The sequence below is a fragment of the Schistocerca americana genome, chromosome 3, assembly GCF_021461395.2.
Source record: "Schistocerca americana isolate TAMUIC-IGC-003095 chromosome 3, iqSchAmer2.1, whole genome shotgun sequence".
Classification (NCBI taxonomy): Eukaryota; Metazoa; Arthropoda; class Insecta; order Orthoptera; family Acrididae; genus Schistocerca; species Schistocerca americana.
In genome coordinates, this window is record NC_060121.1 from 432,006,817 (window position 1) to 432,024,803 (window position 17,987).

The 17,987-nt window shown below is 43.4% G+C and overlaps 1 protein-coding gene across 2 annotated transcripts in view; it reads right to left on the bottom strand.

The window, feature by feature from the left end:
• The window catches only part of LOC124605459 (facilitated trehalose transporter Tret1-like), a 200,653-nt gene extending 190,849 nt beyond the window's left edge, over positions 1 to 9,804 (bottom strand). The window contains exon 1 of one of the 2 annotated variants that reach the window (XM_047137148.1): positions 9,648 to 9,804. The gene's annotated coding sequence lies outside the window, so the exon portion shown is untranslated. The remainder of the gene's footprint in view (positions 1 to 9,647) is intronic. The other variant, XM_047137146.1, reaches the window with a different exon arrangement.
• Positions 9,805 to 17,987: the final 8,183 nt, after the last annotated feature.

The window sequence follows — 17,987 nt, forward strand, 5'->3', positions numbered from 1 at the left end:
CTGGTCTCCTTCCCCAAAACAACCAACCAACCAGTATCATCCCATTAAGAGAGCCGAGCTGGGTTGTTTTATTTAATTTGCATTTCAGTCGCATAACTGTTGATTCTTTAGAATAGAAAACTTCAAAAAAATAATTTCCTCTTTTCCCCCCAAAGGTGTAACACACTTCTGGTGAGAGTTAAACCGGAAATCAAAGGCACAAGATATCATGATAATGGAAAACAGGAACTCATCATAGAGTTCGGTGACCCTGATACACTTAAATAAAAATTGTCTGTTTATATGGCACTTTACTTCTTTAAACGGATAACCAGTTTCAGCATAATGCCATCATCAGATCAAAAAGTTAACAAATCGATATATCGTGTTACATCAGATTGTAAATGACTGTACCGACTAGACGGCCGACTGCCATCATCAGACCAAAAAAAACGCCAAATAGTACGTCAGATAGTATATGACGTAATACGATGTATTGATTTTTTGAGTTATTGATCTGATGACGACAACCTGCCAGAACGCGTTATTTGAAGAAAGAAAGTGAGAACTAGGCAATTTTAGTATAAGAAGACGATAAAAGTCTTTGATCCACTGTGTACAGACTGCTGGACATTGGGAATTACAGAGCATGCTGAATTACACACTTCGCTGCTTGTAGTGTTCTTGCTATTCGGTTTGAGATTTTACTTATAGTGAGTGTGTAGTAGGAAGAAAAGATGATCAAATTTGTATGTAGTTGGAGATGTACAATGTGTTAAAGTTAGTACACAGAGCTGGCACCTTTATTGTCAACAGTGGCTCTAACCCGACTAGGTGTCGAGTCAAACTGAGCTTAGACGATATATATACATCACTCCTTACTGCTTCAGCCCTCAGTCTTAGTGGCTGGCGAGTGGAGGCGTGCCAGTGTCTCATGACCAGTTCAATGGGTGAAGGTCCTCGTGAATGTTCTGGGCGGGTAGCACTCGAACATCTTCTGTATCGAGATAGGTCAACACAGGAAACGTTCAGTTCTTAATTAAGTTGGTCTTTTTTTATGTTGCTGGAAGATAAGGTCACTGTGACCTCTAAGGTAAGCTACAGCCACCAATCTTAACACATTAGAAATGTAACTGTTACTGACCAAATTACCGGCTTTGCGAACAAGAACGCCAGAATCTGGTCCTTATCATAGTGATGAAGGTGGTGGTCTTCTCGGGGCCTCGGGCCTCCACACAGGGAACTTGTCTGGAAATTCGAAGCGGTGCTGACCCTGTGACCATTGTTGGCTTTGGGCGCAGTGCCACTGTCGGCAAGCGTCTACTGCTTGGTGAAGGGACGCCTCAACAATCTCCGTCTTGTTAACATCAGTGGTGCTGCAGACGTCAGAGCTCTGTTTGTGTGGATTCTTGTTTTTTTTCTGCAAAGAAGCCCATTTCTCGACTCAAGGTGCCTGACATGGTTGCACGATCCTGCATGGCCGAGCGAGCAGTTTGTCCGTCCTCTCAGACCCTAATCGCGTGGTGCCTATATGATCCTGTGTGGTGGTGAGTATGCTCATCTTGAACCTATCGATTCTACATTCATATAACGGTTGGGGAATACAGCAGAGTTGAGGAACAATAAAACCGCAGCCTCAATAGGCAGAGGTCCTGACGCTGTCGATTTCTGACAAATACCGATAGAAGTTTCTCCTTGTCTTACAGGCATCAACAAAAGTTTTGCATCACCCCTTTATTTCGAAATTCAAGGCACAAGAAAGGTGAATTGACTCTGAGCGTGTATATATATTCATCTGCAACGTGTCCAGATCGCCAAATAGTAAAAGGATAATACGACTAAAAACACTGCGTAACGAAAAATCGTCTGTTTCCCACGGGGGGTTTTTCACAGCAGTCCTGAACAACGTCAATACGTGGTGAAACGTCCCTTTGCAAGGATGCAGGCTTGAATCCGTCGTGACACACCATCGATGAGATCGTCAAACCATCCCTGATCCAAATGCTCCCACTCTTCAGTCGCGATTCTGCAAAGCCGTGCAGAATACGTGGCCATCCGAAAACAGCTTATGCCAATCGATTCTACATACGTTCGATTGAGTTCATGTCCGGAGAAGGTCTAGGGAACAGGCATACCACCCCGTCTGGTGACCCTAGCACGCTGAATCAACGTGTCCACGAGCACAATACAATGAGCAAGCGAGTTATCGTCCACCAAGATGAAATTTTCACCACAATGTTTGCCATACAGTCCCACTATAGGTTGCAGAAACTTGTCCCTATACCGCACATCAGTGTGCTACCCTAAACAACCCCGAGAAGTGTGTGATGACCCCGTGTAATGCCAACCAAGAACATCACCCCGCCACCACCTTGTTGCATGTGTGGAACAATGTCTGAGGCGTTAGACGTTACCGAGTAATCTCCAAACACGCTGATAAGTTTTTCAGAATACAAATAGACTCTAACTTCGTCCTTAAACATTGCGCGAAGCCAACCCTGGAGAGTCTATTCTGTGCGATTTCTTGTTCATTTTAACGGAGTCCAATGTGTTGTGCACAACGTGATGTTCACCATCGTCCTCGGGAATGGAGATTCACATCAAACAAACGTCTTCTAACAATTTGGAGCGATACATGACGTCCTGTAGACTCTTTAAACACCGAATCCAGTTCTGGAGCACTCAACCCACGGTTCTATTGACTCTACTACATTCGTAGGTATCGATCATCTTTTGCACCTGTCGAATGTGGACAGCCTGTGCGGTGCGAGTCTTCAAAACCACCTGTCTCTTGGAACCGATTCCATGTCCGCACTACGTCACTTTGATTCTGGTGCACACATCGAGCAAATTCCCTGGTTGACATGCGTTCTGCGCGCAAAGTGTTTATTCGTACCCCATAATTGGTCGCGACTCTCCTTCGTGGCATGACGGACATTCAATCTCCTGTTCCACAGATATCTCTAAAGCGTCCCTACAGTTGCTTTACTTTCAACTGAAACGCTGCAATCCATTCGAGTGCGGCGTTCTGCCTGTATGTACGAGGGTTGGAACTTAAATAGTGGCAACTATTTATTCACAACCGATACAAAGGAGTTACATGTTTGCACCTGTTACTGTCCTTCAGAGTAGTCACCATAGTTGTGTAGAATCCGTTGCCAGCGATGTGGAAGGCGTAGTATACCGTTAGCAGGGCCTGTTCTGTTGATGGTGCGAATGGAGCGGTCTACTGCCTGTCGAATCTCAGGAACAGTTCTGAAGCGAATGCCACGACGTGGTTCCTTTATCTTCGTAATCTTCTGACCAAAATCAGAAGGACGTAAGTCCGGGGGGGGGGGGGGGGTATGGTGGATGGTACACTACTTCCCAGGCCCATCGACCGAACAGAGCAGCCACAGCTTGCGCTGTATGCGCGCGTGCCTTTTCCTGAAAAATGGTGGGTGGGTTGGGCAGAAAGTGTCGCCGCATCTTCCGCAAAGCTGGTCGCAGGAGATGCTCCAAAAACGGACATCAATATTGTGCACTGATGGTGGCATTCGCTTCAGAACTGTTCCAGAGATTCGACAGGCAATAGACCACTCCATTCGCACCACCAACAGAACAGGCTCTGCTAACGGTATACTGCGCCTTCCACATTGCTGGCAACGGGTTCTACACAACGCTGGTGACTACTTTGAAGGACAGTAACAGGTGCAAACATGTATCTCTTTTGTATGGGTTGTGAATAAATAGTTGCCACTATTTAAGTTCGAACCCTCGATGTAGCAATCATGTTAACCGTGTGTGTGTGTTTACAAACGCCAGGGATGACCTTCCCATTGGTACAGGAATAGTCACAATAGCAACACCACCGAACGACGTATCGGGGTGATACAAAACTTCTGTTGATGTGTGTATGAGGCATAACATGATCTTCTCACAAGTAGCCAACAATCAATTGTTGTTACTGAATAAGAAACCCACTGCGTAATCTTTGCTTATACAAATAATCTGGATGGCGTTACCCTTGCCTACATTGTGTGGTTACGCTGAAGTGCTAATCATTTGAATAACCAAGTATGTTGACAGTTGTTTGTAGCATGCCACCCACATGTTGTTGCAACTTCAATGGCCAGCAGTGTGAAAAAATACATAAATGTTATTCAGATTATACTCATGTCTACTATATTAAGACGCGTATTATTTTGGAGTCATATATAAGTGAAGCAAGCGTACGCAATCCGAAACAGTAGGCTGCGTGAACTGTCCCCGCCTCTCAAAAATAAACGCGCACGCAGCGAGCGCTAAATCTGAATTCGCTGGCATTGAAGACGCACGCACAAGTTACGTAAATCGGAGGCGGCCACTTTCAGGGTTTCGCGCAGTCGGGAAGCAGATGGCCGTAGTCTCGGGTCGTGATTGGTCTGCAAGCAGCCGCCAATGCATGCTCGTCTGTCGGGCGGGGAATTACCTCTTTGCGGAGCAACGTCTCTGCTGCTACTCACAAACCTAACAGGCTATGTTTCCAAATATTACCAATAAGTTCCAGCGAGATACCTAGTGGTCGAAAATGTAACAGCCATACCTCGTTTTCTTTGTCGAGGTTACTCGCGCACCAGCAGATCACGAGACCAGTATTCAGCTGCTATGCCATCGAATGTTTTGTCAAAGTCTCCATAAAATATTAAGAAACCTCTGAAAACGGCCTCATCAAAACAAAGGCACAAACGATTCCTGCTTTAAACAACACTTACGTCCTCGTTGTCGACGAGTAATAATAATAATGATTCTACACTGTGTAACCACTAAGGCGATATGAAAACAATAGAAATTCATAACGGTCATTGTCAATTTGCAGTCTGAAACAAACACCTCCCAAATAAGTCTCGTGTTTGAAAACAATTCGGTTTTAATTCTGCACAAGCTGATGGAATGAACTAGATTACAAAACACAATACGCATATATAGACCAAAGATAGCTTGCTAAAATAAAAGGAAGACAACAAACCTGATAGGTCCTCTGTACTGTTCAAATTCCAACTTCCATATAATCTGTCTTTTCAATTAGTAAAGCTCTATAATTTTTATTGGAGGCTACATTAAAAGTGGAGAGTGATAATAAGGGTGGCAAGGTGGCACTGAACTTTTTTTATCTTCTCAATTCCCATGGTTGTGAATACAAGATTTTTTTGTGTTTTCTATGTCGAATTTTGGCGATACCTTAGACGTTACTCTACACTTGCTTGTCAGTTCAGAAGTCGCAACATTTCGGTTACACTTGCTACGAGTTAACCATATGACCATTCTAACTTTTTATTCTAGAGTGAGTTTTATAACCAGTATGTCCATTAGACAGATTACAGTTTTCTAGTATCTTACTTTTTTATCAACGAGAGAATCTATGTGATTTTTTTTCACTGCAACGATTAACGCTATAGATCGTAACAGTATTTTATTTTCCGACTAGTATTGGCTGGATGAAACCATGTACTGAATTTTGATTTTGTAATTTATGTATGGCCAATCGCATTAGCATCGTTGGTGCTCCGTCACTTGCTACCGACATGTCGAGGCGTGCGTGACGCTAATGCAGTTAGTCTCGTTTTTTGTATATATAAATCAAATAATTGCATATCTAAAGATGACTTGACGCAGGTGAAACAGGTCATAAGACACATGTGGTACTGCGACCTAGCTGCCTCCCAAATTAAATGAAAAACAATTTAAAGACTGATTGTTGATGTTCCAGTTCAGTGATCCTACTAAATGAGCAATACATTTTAGGTCAACGTATTTAACAATACACTATTTTTATGATGCGACTGTCGCCAAATGCGACACACTAATTGAATTTCGATAAAAGTCTTCTGGATTGTTCATTGTGGTTTTACATGAGCCAGTATTTCGGCGCAGTTGATAATTATACTCTAAAACATCTCCAGAGACGAAGTCCTAGTCTTGGCGGATACGTTCACATTTTAGCATGACACCATCACACACCCAGACGGATTTTACTGAAACTGACCACAACCACGGACTCTTATTCTCGCACTACTTGTGTATTACATCGCTAATACGCCCCGAATCAAATACAGTGAAGTGCAGTGACTGGATTGTTGATGATGAAATCAGTGAAGATGAAGTGACGTGAAATTATATCAGCGAGAACCCGTAAGAATTTCTGGACCTGTAATGTAATGAACGTATTGTGTCTAACGAAAATTAGTATCAATGTGAGTTTGAATCAGATATGGAGGTGCTCAGGTAGCCAAATGATTAAGAAGGTTTCTCGCAGAAAGCATGAATACAGGTTCGAGAGCAGGCCTGACACAGGTTTTCAGTTTTCGCGATATGTTCTTTACAACGCTAATAGTCTTTTACTATCACCTTTCTCGGCCTGTATGTTAAGCGTATCAAATTTGATGATATACCGTCACTGAATGGAACGGCAGGTTCAAATGGCTCTGAGCACTATGGGACTTAACTGCTGAGGTCATCAGTCCCCTATAACTTAGAACTACTTAAACCTAACTAACCTAAAGACATCACACACATCCATGCCAGAGGCAGGATTCGAACCTGCGTTCGTAGCGGTCGCGCGGTTCCAGACTGTAGCGGCTAGAGCCGCCCGGACACTACGGCCTACGTTAAGACTGAATCTCGGATATTTGGCTGATGATGAAATTAACTATGATGATCTACTCTCTGAAAAATGCTGCACAGAAATTCACTGTGACAAGATTTCAAAGTGAACAAATATTGGCGTTTTCGTTTTAAATATTCAGAAATGTAAAACTGTGCACTTCACAAAACGCAAAAACCAAGTATTCCACGATTACGGTGTCAATCGGAATCAGTCAACTCAAACGACTACCCGGGTGCAAAAACTAGAATGTATCTGAAACGGACGTATCGCATATGTTCAGTCGTTTGTCAAGTACGCGCGATTCATTGGTGAGATACTGGCGAAGGGCAGTCACTACGCTAAAGGGAGTGCTTACAAAATACCCGCGCGAACCATCCTAGAATAAAGCTCAAGTCTGTGGGATGCTTATTAAGAATACATACCAAACAGGATTAATATTGGTCGCATACAAAGAAGGACTGAATTAATTTCCGTACATCCATCTCCTGGTGGATACTCGGACAATAGCTGATATCGTACCTTATATGTAGCAACTACAACTTCATCACATGTATTTGCTGGTTTTACTTATTATGGAATCGATTTCGGTGTTACCGTACACAGTTTCCTGCGTCTCCTGGCCACTCTACGATTCTGCTTGAAAAGGTCAGCATCAAGAATCAGTCGCAATACAGACGATAAGAAGTTTTCTGGACGCCAATATCTTTCTGCACCTTCTACATAAAGCATTGTGATGATTCCCGACATCAACGTGATCACCCAGAATCACAGAGGGGCCTGAAGCTGGCGTACTGTATCGTCGAAACAGGTTAAATATAACAGCATATAAAGGTGATGTCGTTTTTAGGCGGTTTTCCACATCCCCTTAGGTGAATACCTGGCTGGTCCCCACGTCCACCTCAGTTACACGGTTCGCAGACATCTGAACACTTTCGCACTATTCCATGGATTACACTCGTCGCAGACAGCTGAGATACACTAATTCCTTCCCGGGGGAGTACGGGGTGGCGGCAGGAAGGGCATCCGGCCACCCCTTCAACTAACATTGCCACATCCGATCAACCATGCCGAACCTGCGTCTCCGCGGGAAAACCGGCACAAAAAAAGAAAGGTAATGGTATCGTCGATACTACATATCGTGTTGGTGCATAAGTTCGTAAAGTTTATGTTTTGCATGTTGGTATTCCGGTTGCTATGGGTTTATTTATAAATGGTAATTATTTTTAGTTCACTGTTGCTATGTGAGTTTATGTATTCTCATTTTGTCGTTTAGAGATAGTGAGTTGATCTGTAGAGGCTAAAAAATGGAGTGCCAAGTGGAGAAATTGCAACATTCCAACATATTCGTCTGTTTGAGTTCAGTAGAGGGGTGAATGCAGTGGAGGCACCCTGGAACATTTGCACCGTGTACGGGGATAATGCCATTGGACAGAGCACGGACAAGATATTGGTTTTCTCGTCTTAAGGAGGATTGTTTTGACATTAGTGAGTCATCACGCTCGGGAAGACCTTCAGGGTTTGACGAAGATCCTGCAAACGCATTAATCCAAAACGATCCACATCAATGTACCAGAGAACTGGAAAATTGATGAACTGTGGTCAGTCCACGATCGTGCGACATTTGTATACACCGGAAAATGTTCAAAAATTGGGTGTGCTCTAAACAGAAACCACAGAAATGAGCGGTTGTCCATATGCGCATTTCTACTTGTTTGTCGTCAATTGGCTCGTGAACAACACCTATCATTCTTATCCCGTATCGTTACTGGTGACGAGAAGTGGCGTCTTTACTGACAAAAGGAAAAGAATGGAATGCTTGAGCCCAAACAAAGCAGCAAATCCCAGTACTAAAACCTGCGCCCATCCACGAAAGGTAACGTTATGCAACTGGTGGAACAGTGACGGTGTGGTGTACTGCGAACTGATTGTCCGAGGTATAACTATCACTGCCGGCATTTATTGTCAACAACTGAGACGTGTTACAGATGAAAACCAAGAACAACGACCAGGAAGACTCCTTGAAGTGACGCTACATCACGATACCGCTGGCCTGCATTCTGCTAGACTGACAAAAAACGCTACACAGGAGTTGAGTTGGGAAGTCATTGGGCGCCAATGCTATTCACCTGATCTTGCGCCCTCAGATTTTCACCTTTTCCTCTCTCAATCGAACAGCCTTCAAGGAACGTTCTTTGCGGATAAAAATGCTCTCCAAACATGGTTCGACGAGTTCTTCGTCTCAACAATTAAGTGTTTTCTACTGCCGCAGAATCGCATAGTGGCCAGCAGACTGAGTACGGTAACACCGAAGTCAGGTGTGAAGGAGGATATATTACTGATGACTGAAATCTGTGTTATGTGAATATGTTGTGTTTATGAAACATATGGAAAAACACTACGTTATGCACCTACGTAGTACAAGAAGCAGAATTAATGGTCACACGTTTATTTAGTCCACGGGTAGCACCACTGAGATGCTGAAAAGACTGAACTCCCAGACGCTTTAAAATTGACGCCGACTATTCCGTGAAGGCCTACTTTCGTTTCAAGAAACAGTACTGAGCGAGGAGTTTAGGAACATACTAAAAAAAACCTGCTTATTGATCTGGTAGGGTCCGCGAAGGCAACGTTAGGCCAATCACAGAACACACAGACGCTTACCATTCTTCCAGCGCTCCATATGCAAGTGAAATGGTAAGAAACTTTAGTACCTGACACAATGGAAGTACAGTCTGCTATGCAGATCATAGTATACATTGTAGATGTAGAAAGAACATAGCAACACTACTACGAACACCCGAAGGACCTTAGTACCTGAGAATGCAGCCGAATCTCGCTAATAAACGCGCGGAATGTAATAGGAAAAGGAATGGGAAACGATAGGTACACTGTAAGCTATGCGATGTCTCGAACAGAAGTCGCACTCTGTCGTCGCACTGTTTGCTTCGCCGGCGACAACGGAATGTGCCCAGCACTTCGCTGTTCTTCTGCGCGGCGCCGGCGGAAGACAGTGGTCAGGAGAGCAGCAGCGGCTGGCACTCACCCTAGGGCAGAGGGGCGGCGCACCGTATGTCGGGGATGTGGGCGGCGGCGGCGGCGGCAACGGCGGCGTTCTCGGGGTCGGCGGCGGTCAGCGAAACTACCTGCTGCTGCGGAACCGGCTGTGCGCAGAACTGGATGGCCGAGCTGCACTGTGTCCACGAGAGCGAGGCGCGCGGCCGCTATAGCAGCCCCCTCCCTCCCTCCCCCTCCAGCGCTCCCAAGCCACGCGACGTCCGCAGCGGTCACGTGACCCGCACCTCGCCGCGCGGCGGCCCGATACTCGCGAACAGACGGGCACCGCGCCGAGCAGCCGGCGGCTGTCAAATCAAGCGCCACGCTGTCCCACTCCGTGTCACCATGACCGGTTTGCTAAAAAAAAAAGAAAGAAACAAAACTTTAATCGAAGTTTTGCGGTTGTGGACCGGAACTTATTGAATATACACCACTGTCCATTAAAATTGCTACACCACGAAGATGACGTGCTACAGACGCGAAATTTACCGACAGGAAGAAGATGCTGTGATATCCAAATGATTAGCTTTTCTGAGCATTCACACAAGGTTGGCGCCGGTGGCGACATCTACAACGTGTTGACATGAGGAAAGTTTCCAACCGATTTCTCATACACAAACAGCAGTTGACCGGCGTTGCTTGGTGAAAATTTGTTGTGATGCCTCTTGTAAGGAGGAGAAATGCGTACCATCACGTTTCCGACTTCGATAAAGTTCGGATTGTAGCCTATCGCGATTGCGGTTTATCGTATCGCGACATTGCTGCTCGCGTTGGTCGAGATGAAATGACCGTTATCAGAATATGGAATCGGTGGGTTCAGGAGGGTAATACGGAACGCCGTGCTGGATCCCAACGCCCTCGTATCACTAGCAGTCGGATGACAGGCATCTCATCCGCATGGCTGTAACGGATCGTGCAGCCACGTCTCGATCCCTCAGTCAACAGATGGGGACGTTTGCAAGACAACAGCCATCTACACGAACAGTTCGACGACGTTTGCAGCAGCATGGACTATCAGCTGCATCACAGGCAGGAGCGCCTGTATGGTGTACTCATTGACGAACCTGGGTGCACGAATGGCAAAACGTCATTTTTTCGGATGAATCCAGGTTCTGTTTACAGCATTGTGATGGTCGCATCCGTGTTTGGCGACATCGTTGTGAAAGCACATTGGAAGCGTGTATTCATCATCGCCATATTGGCGTATCACCCGGCGTGTTGGTATGGGGTGCCATACACGTCTCGGTCACCTCTTGTTCGCGTTGACGGCACTTTGAACAGTGGACGTTACATTTCAGATGTGTTACAACCCGTGGCTCTACCCCTCATTTGACCTCTGCGAAACCCTACATTTCAGCAGGATAATGCACGACCGCATGTTGCAGGTCGTGTACGGTCCTTTCTGGATACAGAAAATGTTCTCCAGATCTCTCACTAATTGAAAACGTCTGGTCAATGGTGGCCGAGCAACTGGCTCGTCACAATAAGCCAGTCACTACTCTTGATGAACTGTGGTATCGTGTTGAAGCTGCATAGGCAGCTGTACCTGTACACTTCATCCAAGCTCTGTTTGACTCAATGCCCAGGCGTATCAAGGCCGTTACTATGGCCAGAGGTGGTTGTTCTGGGTACTGATTTCTCGGGATCTATGCACCCAAATTGCGTGAAAATGTAATCACATGTCAGTTCTAGTATAATATATTTGTCCAATGAATACCCGTTTATCATCTGCATTTCTTCTTGGTGTAGCAATTTTAATGGCCAGCAGTGTACACGGAAAATGAATAATAACGCCTTCAGCCACAAATTTTCTCATTTCATTAAATTGCACGATGCATTTCGGACACTATGGGTCAATCATCAGATGCATATCGTTTTAATACACTTTTCGCCTATAATCTTGAGCGAGGATGCGAAGTATATGTTCCTGTTTCTTAGAATGTTACATTATCAAAACAACAAAAAAAAAAAAAAAAAATTAACATAGGATGACTAGCTAACAACCATTTTCAGATATTGCGTATAGCAAATGTGGGTTGATCACGAACTGGATATATCAGTAGTATTCATCATGCTGCGACGTCTGTTAGTGTAGAAAGCAACGTGAACAAGTAAAATGTTTTCGGACAGAATAACAAGACTGACAAGAAATCCCTTGAGTGCGAGGTCGCAAAAGGCCAATACTGGCAACCATAATACAGGCTGCTAATGACAACGGGGGATGGGACTGGAGATATTCAACGGTGAGCACAGCATGAGGCTTCGGGGCGTAGCTGAACTGCTTAGTCGGTGAGTAACTCACAACAATGTTACAGTGCTAGTGGTGTCGATACAAAGAAGAAATATGGGAATGATAAACAGCAAAAAATGCATTATGTCTACAACAACAGTTGCAGGAGTTCACATTTTGTCAGAAAGGATCCCAAGAAATTTCACAGAGAAAGAGAAATAAATGTCAGATGAAATATTAACGTTTCTGCAAGATCAGTCAGTGGAATGTGTGGTGTCGTATACCCTCGACTGTGCAGACAATGTACATGAGGAATACAATGATGAAGATACGCGCTTAACAAGTCAAATTAATAGTGAAACAGGTGTCAAGCCCTGTCGGTCAGAGAGCCACAAATCCCGTCTCCTGTGAAAACGTAGTAAAGGACAATCGTTATCCAAGGAGAGGGTACTAAACATAATTACGTACATGGTAGATCATCCACAGCAAACCAAAGATAAAAATCATGAACAGATTTCGAACAAGTTCGCAGAAATATGACCATGCAGAGCATAATAAAAACTACGGATATTCGAGGGAGGTTCAAACGGCTCTAAGCACTATGGGACTTAACATCTGAGGTCGTCAGTTATACAAGGGAGGACAAGGCGCACTTGTTACAAAAGCCAATGTTTGCCCGTGCACATGCAACTGCGCGCGACATAGATCAAGGGAAGCACGGGTGCTTACACAACTGCAAACACTGCTACAGAATAGGAAGATGTAAGATAACGACATTTCAAACAAAGCGCCAACTTGACGATGCGTAGCAAACTGCAGAATCGGCCCGAAAATTTGTAGGTGAGATAAACAGTTTTATTGGTTGGGTCAAATGGCTCTGAGCACTATGGGACTCAACTGCTGCGGTCATTAGTCCCCTAGAACTTAGAACTAGTTAAACCTAACTAACCTAAGGACATCACAAACATCCATGCCCGAGGCAGGATTCGAACCTGCGACCGTAGCGGTCTTGCGGTTCCAGACTGCAGCGCCTTTAACCGCACGGCCACTTCGGCCGGCAAACAGTTTTATTCCATCGTTCAGTAAGGAATTTGTTTTCAACTTTAATCAGTCGGGATTTGAAGAAGAAACGCACCTGAAAGGAACGCTGGAAAATAGTGGTACCGGGAAAGCTGTATCAAGATCAGCTAACATCAATGCCTTGACGCTTTCGTGTACAATTATGCCGACTGTTAAGCTGGGACCGAGCGAGGTGGCGCAGTGGTTAGACACTGGACTCGCATTCGGGAGGACGACGGTTCAATCCCGCGTCCGGCCATCCTGATTTAGGTTTTCCGTGATTTCCCTAAATCGCTCCAGGGAAATGCCGCGATGGTTCCTTTGAAAGAGCACGGCCAACTTCCTTCCGCGTCCTTCCCTAATCCGATGAGATCGATGACCTCGCTGTCTGGTCTCCTTCCCCAAAACAACCAACCAACCTGTTAATCTGGATGGTAGATTGGCTGGAAAGTTATTGATTGTGTTACGAGAACTCAGAGATTCTTTCTCCTGCACGTGATATATTCACATGACAGAAAGCGAGAGTGTGAAAATGGGCGTAAGAGAACTACAGCTGTGGTATCAGCATTGCTTTTGGCCAATAGCCAGTAGCTGGTCAAAATAACTTGCTTTTGCTTAATTTCTGGTCTGCGTATAAAAGTCATACTCCTTTAGAGCAAACTATCATTCCGGAAAAGTGTGTGACATTGCAATTCATACCACTTGGAACCACTGGACAAATTCAGACTTTGAATGTTTGTTTATTACGTGCCTATAAAACATATTATCGCACTATCTGCAGCACTACAGACTGTTTCACATTCGGTTGCATACCATTACATCCCATCAGCTCTCATCACTCCATTACACCAGTATGCATTCTTTAAGACGAGACACCTAACTGAACGTTCTGCTCGATTTGTAACTCCCAAGGAGCTTACCTTCAGTCTTGATGGTGCAGCCTTTGTGATCACTGTGACGCGATATTTTTCATTCGGTGTTCATGGAACAAGTTATTGGTTTGTTTTGAATATTTCTTGAATGTCACGATACGTCCCAAAGAAGACTGATCTCTGCACCTCCCGCACACTCATTTTCTGTCACCCTCCTGATGCACACGGTGAGTCATTAGCACCTAACATTTTTTCTGTCGTACTTGTTAACACAACACTTACAAATGAGCCTTACTATAGATTGAATTTGCGACCTTGCAGTCAAGGAGTTAATTGTGAGCCAGACTGCACACCATATTCTTGCAAGACGCAGATTGAACAAACCAGCTGTTAATTTGTGACTGTATGAAAGGCAACCATCATGTTGAACCTTCTTCAAGTTTTTTGCCGTTGCATGAAAACCTTGTTTCGATGAACTTGTTCAGTCTCGTTGTTGCTGTCAAAAAAAAAAAATCGTTATTTATGTTGCTTTCTACACGAACACTGTCACAATATGATGATTACTACTGGTATATCCAGTGATCAACCGACATTCTGTACATGCATGATTTGAATTGGTTGTTACTTACAATCGAAACTAGCTAATCGTCTTATTTTAATTTTTTTATGTAAATGCGATCTAGGCATTAAAATATTTGGTAAAAAAATTTAAATGTTAATAAATTACCTAAAGACAGCTTTCTCAGTTCAGGACAGAAATGTAAATTTAAATTTCGAAATTCACGTGTCAAGTAACGGAAAAGATGATGAGTAACAATAAAAGAACTCACCGGAAGATCCAGAAAGAATATTTTTTAACGAGCAAATGTTTGTAAACGTTGATTTATCCATTCCGTAATAGCACATCTATTATCATTGTGCACACTTGTTCGTACATTTCAAAACACTTCAGAGATAAAGTTTATTGTTTAATCTGATTTGAGCAAAGATAAAGTTAATTATTTAGTGTCAGATATCAGAGTTTTAAAATAAACTGTTATAGGCAAGGTACTAAATTTAAAATAATTACTAAAATAGCTATGGCTATCGAAATCTGGCTGTTCAGTTAACATGAAATCAGCCTTTCTAATTTTATGGAGCTACATTTACAGTTCCTGTAACAGATCTAGGTTCTTACCAGTAGCTTTATTGTATAGTACTACAAAACTGTTTTCTGCCCCGTTAATTATATATTTAGTTCCAGCGTAGATTGTGTTTATGTTGTGGACTAGTATGTGCTCCAGCTTACTGTTGCTAGAGAATGCAACTGTGTTTTTTTTTTTTTTTTTATTTTTAGACAGGGCAGCGATATTTTTGTGAAATGGGGTCTAGGTAAGAGATACAAGCAAATATTTTGTTTTCTCCCTTAGTATGGCAAACTTTTGAAGTGGTTATGTCTGAAGGCATTCACGTGTTCGTGAAAACGTATTTTGAGACTCCTGCCTGTTTTCCCCTAAATGTAGGCAGGACAATTGGGACACGGTACTTTATATGCTGCACTGTTATCTTATTTTTGGCAATATGTTTTTATGTTGTGGACTAGTAAGTATTCCAACTGACTGTTGCTAGAGAGTGCAACTCTGCTTTTTTAAAGTTTTATTTTATTTTTTTTTTTTTTTTTTTAGATGCGATAGCAATACTTTTGTGAAATCGGGTCTAGTTAGGGGATACTAGCAAAAATTTTGTCTTCTTTCTTAGTGTGGCAAGATTTTGTCTAATTTTTGTGTATTTCTGTGTCTAAATTAGCCATTGTTTTGGTTGTGGTTCAAATGGTTCAAATGGCTCTGAGCACTATGGGACTTAATTTCTGAGGTCATCAGTCCCCTAGAACCTAGAACTACTTAAACCTAACTAACCTAAGGACATCACACACATCCATGCCCGATGCAAGATTCGAACCTGCGGCCGTAGCGGTCGCGCGGTTCCAGACTGTAGCGCCTAGAACCGCTCGGCCACCCCCCGGCCGGCATTGATTGTGTAGGCAGTGTTAATGGCAACACTTTTTATTGTGTCCAATTCTGTCTTAAGGCTGTATTATTCTAAATGAAGTGAGTGTGCTCCGTGTAGCAAGGCACTAAATGCTGCATGTTTATGTGTGGTGGGATGTCGAGTTGTCTGTTGTTTTGTCTGCGTTCTGCTTCTGTTGGACAGTAATTTATTAAAGTTACTACCACCTCTCAGAGTTGCCACTCATCCAGAGATAGGTATTTTCCAAAATTCCACAACGGGTAGACGTGAGCGACGCGGGCCTGTATGTTTGACGATCGTTCTTGGAAACAGGAATTACTTTCGCTTTTTCCTACTAGCTTGGTACCCTTCTGTTGTTCCAGTGACAACCGATAAACTTCTGCTAGAAGTAGAGCAAGTTCTTTCGCTTGATCTCTGCAGTCATTGAGATATCTCAACCGGTCCAGGTATCTCACTCTGACGTCTGTCAGAATGGGTTGAGGCGCAGTTCACGGATTGCAGTGTGATCATCCAAGACACCCTGTCTTAGTCCAGGTGAGCATCTTGGGGCACCATCGACCGAGATGCCCGCAACCTAGCGCCCATATCAAACCAGTCAAGGATTAGAGTGGCTGCCGAACGCTTTCGGTGTCTGCGATACTCAGCTAAATCTTAAATCTCATGCTAAATGACGCATCATACATTACTGAGTAGATATCTATAACTGATCTGCTTATGAGCATGTATTTTTCTTCGCGTAAGCATTGTATATCAGCTACAATTTTTAACTGCTTGGGGACGGGTGTAGAATGCGTTGAACATCGTAGTTAAGTTGTAACGAATACTGCTCTTTACAATTAATTTCAAGGCCTAGATGGTATCAATATCAGTAACGGCCGCTACCTTCGAAAGATATAATGAAACAAATTGTGCGTCGAAATACAGGACTCATCGAAGAAAAGGAAACAGTCCAGAAACGTATCAGAAACAAATACTGGCTGACATTTATTGGTTTATTTTATTTGTTTACATTTATTGGATCCGTGACAACGTACATTCTATGAGCCACGTCAAATTCGTATCACAAGCACTGAAAAGTATATATGTGTCTAATAATTAGCATTGTGATTGTGTACATCAATATTCTAAGTCCAAATCATTTTAATTACAAGTATGATTAGGTCATTTATGTTATACGTACATACAGGGTGATTTTGCTAAATATGGACAAGCTGCATGACATGATCCCTGAGAGGAAAACGAGCAAAAAAGGTCTTTAGGACGTACGGTCAGATATGTGTTTCAAGTGAAATATTCCCAGTTGAAGGTGGACATAAACGATTTCTAACAAAGTAGTTCGAGTACACTCATGAGAACACATCGAAAGTGTTAATTTTCTGTCTGTACTAATGTTTTAGTGGTATGGTGGCAGTGAACCATAAGCTCCGATGTAGCTTCAATAAGTGGTCGCCGTACATGTTTTCGAGCTGCCTCCTCACGGAAATGGGGGTGTTAGCTGGAGCACCATTAGTGTAGTAGCCCCATTACCGCTCGTGCCACCGAAGTTACGACTTCCGCTGATGAGACAGAGTCACCCACAGGAAGTCAGATACACCTCGCCTGTGAGACGATGTGGAAGGATGACGTAGCACGAGACGGTCACCAATAATCCCCGCCCACACATTGAGGCTACACTAGTGTTGATGGTTTGCTGTCACCATACTACTAGAATACTAGTACAAGAAGAACATTTGCAATTTCCTGGTGTATTCTCACACGTGCTTTGAGTCTTTTAAACTTAAACTGTCAAAGATCTCCACCCTCAAGAGGATGTACCTCCCTTGCAGCACATATCCGGCCGTACGTCCATATGACCTATTTTGCTCCTTATCTTTTTAGGGATAATTTCCTGCATGTGTCTCCGTTTAGCAAAATCAACCTGTATGTGTCTGTGTGGCTTGAGAGTTACCCCCTCTGTCTTTATTTAAGAACATATTTTGTGCGTTATGTAAGCTATATCTCATTTTACACGTGGTATTACATTGCAGTTTGTCTTGCACTGCAATGCACATGTAATCATTTGCGGTATAGTGACAGTTTTCAATCAAAACTATTTTGAAAGATTTTTCGAAAATATTTTTGTTATTTATCTTTCGAAAGTTTGAAGGGAGATTTTCTAGGG